The sequence below is a fragment of the Salmo salar genome, chromosome 01 (genome assembly GCF_965601325.2).
Source record: "Salmo salar chromosome 01, fSalSal1, whole genome shotgun sequence".
In the NCBI taxonomy this organism is placed as follows: Eukaryota; Metazoa; Chordata; class Actinopteri; order Salmoniformes; family Salmonidae; genus Salmo; species Salmo salar.
The window spans coordinates 60,836,736-60,840,137 of record NC_138291.1 but is presented as its reverse complement, the minus strand read 5'-3'; positions in this window follow the sequence as shown (position 1 = coordinate 60,840,137).

Below are 3,402 nucleotides of genomic sequence, written 5' to 3'. Positions count from 1 at the left end.
ACTGCAGCCCGCAATTCGGGGGCGTTCCTACATGTGGGCATTTCTGCATCTGCAGGAACCACTCTTTCTACTTCTATTGATCCATTTTAAGCTCTTACTCCAGTACATAGGCAGGGGCGCTCCAGTACAGTAGAATGCAGGAATGCAAGATAATGTTGGATGCCATAAGCTGAGAAACCTCACAAGCAGAAGAGGCGGGGTGACAACGGTAGCTAGCTATAGCTAGTACACACCGATAGTGTCCTTTGCCCCTGTTCTGTTAACGAAGGCGAGGGCAGGAGGGAGTCGTTTCGCTAATGTCATCTGTGTTTATCATGGCTAAAAAGGACAATTTGTTTTCATGAATTTTTATGATATGGCCAATTTTGACTTTGTGGCTGTGGAATACAGTGAAAACCGTTTAGCACTGCCTTCTCCCAATCCTGATTCGTCAAAATAATCAATGATGAAAACCCAAATCCAGGAAATACTGCTGCTCGTAATCACATAATTCTACGTAAGCCTTGACAGATTCTCGCTGTTTCATCTGTCCACGAGAATCTGTCCACTAGAGGTTACGTTGAAGACAAAGTCGAAATAGTGAAAGTCTGTGTTTTGATGATGTTCATGATATGAAATCAACACAATTCCATGTTACATAAAGTTACACTACATGGTCAAAAGTATGTGGACACCCCTTAAAATAAGTGGATTTGGCTATTTCAGCCACACCCGTTGCTGACAGGTGTGTAGCCAAGCAATCTCCATAGACAAACATTGGCAGTAGAATGGCCCGTACTGAAGAGTTCAGTGACTTTCAACGTGGCACAGTGATAGGATCTTTTCATGGCCGTGTAGCCGCACACAAGCGTAGGATCACCATGTGCAATGCCAAGTGTCGGCTGGAGTGGTGTAAAGCTCACCGCCATTGGACTCTGGAGCAGTGGAAACGCGTTCTCTGGAGTGGTGAATCACACTTCACCATCTGTCATTCTGACGGACTAATCTTGGTTTGGTGGATGCCGGAGAACGCTACCTGCCCGAATGCATTGTGCCATCTGTAAAGTTTGATGGAGGACGAATAATGGTCTGGAGCTGTTTTTCAAGGCCCCTTAGTTTCAGTGAAGGGAAATCTTAACACTACATCATACTGGACTATTCTGTGCTTCCAACTTTGTAGCAACAGTTTGGGGAAGGCCCTTTCCTGTTTCAGCATGACAATGCCACCGTGCACAAAGCGAGATTCCTACAGAAATGGTTTGTTAAGATCGGTGTGGAAGAACTTGACTGACCTGCACAGAGCCCTGACCTCAACCCCATCAAACACCTTTGGAATAAATTGGAACGCCGCCTGTGAGCCAGGCTGAATCACCAAACACAGTGCCCGACCTCACTAATGCTCTTGTGCCTGAATGGAAGCAAGTCCCTGCAGCAATGTTCCGACATCTAGTGGAAAACCTTCCCAGAAGAGTGGAGGCTGTTATAGCAGCAGAGGGGGAATCAACTCCATATTAATGCCCATGATTTTGGAATGAGATGTTCAATAAGCAGGTGTCTACAAACCTTTGGCCATGTAGTGTGTTCTTTTTTTTCACTTCTGATGGTCATCATTATAATTTTTTATCAACTACAGTCTATCTGTGTAAGACTGACAATCTAGCCATTTTTTTTTATCAAATTGGGTAGCCCAATAAGAAGGCTACACTCCAATTTATTCATAATCATACATAGGCAACAGCCTATCACAAGGTGTACAGTAGGTGTGTGTATGTGCGTGCTTGTGCTTGTGGAACTCATTTAAAAGAGATTTCTCATGGGGCTGTGAACCAAAAGCTGGAGCATGAACACACACACTCCTTTGTAATTTCCCGTACATGACCGATATACATCCTGTGGGTGCGAGGTAAAACTACTGGAGCTTTTGTAAACTGTCAACTGTCACAAAACCTTTATTTTGATCCACTCATACAGGAGTAATAGGAAAGGGGGGATTCCTAGTCAGTTGTCCAACTTAATGTATTCAACTGAAATGTGTCTTCTACATTTAACCCAACCCCTCTGAATCAGAGAGGTGCGGGTGGCTGCCATAATCGACATCCATGTCTTCGGCGCCCGGGGAACAGTGGATTAACTGCCTTGCACAGGGACAGAACGACAGATTTTTACCTTGTCAGCTTTCGGTTACTGGCCCAACCCTCTAACCACTAGGCAGGCCTAGTTCAATAATGTTGTGTAGAAAAAAAGTATATTTTAATTTTTTTATACATATTTGTTTTCATTTCAATATATCAGAGGTTGCTGCAGCACCCTCAGCACCACTTACTTCCTGTGGCTTTGTAAAAAACTATACTCTTGTCTATTTTGAAAAGGACTCGTCATTAGGCGTACTTCATTTCAGTAAAGGGTGGCAATGGCACCATCTTGTGTTATATGACGTCTCTTGCATCTTCATGAGAATGCGAAACTGACACTTAGTAAGCCTATGTGTTGCCATAAACAGGGAACCACCTACAGTATCTGTGCGAATTCTGTGGCGACGTAAAGATGACATAGCTGTTATCTGTCTACACTTCACGCGACTGTCAGTGTGATCGCATTGCATTTTATTGTCCCCGGATTTATCCACAACCTTCATCCAGTTAAACTGAAGCAAATCTTAACTATACTGACATATTCAAACTATCATGTCACCCACCAGTTTACAGATCATTTAATCCACATCTGAAGGATGTTGACCAAGAAGGCTCGTATTATAAAGATGGAAAAATATGACCTTCACTCTTTCTGCAACCCATGATGTTTTACCCATTGTGGCCTATTCACCTCCTTGATCTACTGTATGAGATCTCTAGCTCATTGAGTAACCATAGCCTCTTGCCCCTTCGGTTGGACAGCTGACAACAAGTTTATCAATAACTTTTCTTACATTAAGTGCATTTTTTTCATTTTTTGTGATTTATTAGTATGTTGCTGCTGTGGGAGTAGATCAAATATTTTGTTCTATTGGTTACCTCAAGATACACTAAGGGGAAATTGCTTCTGTCTGAAATAACACAGTTGCTTTCCTGAATTGTAGTTGGCCCATGTTGTTGCTACTGGGGTTTTATGAGATGCTGGTACGGTATGTTGGTTGTGGTCTCCTGTGATTGGCCATTGACAACACCCCCCACTTTACAACATTGTTCTTCAGGTTGAGCTGTCAGACATCACTTTCAACCTGTCTTTTTTCTCTCTGCTCTCTGAGAATTTGCTGCCATACTAAAAGGATATAAGCATATCATATTTTGCTGTTCGGAATTTGCTGTTTGAGTCTGATTTAAACAAGTTTTGATGTGTCACGATGTCTCACGTTGTTTCCTTCATGAAAAATGTAGACACCACACATTGAGTTGAACGTGTTTTAATGGTGGCGTAAAAGCAGGA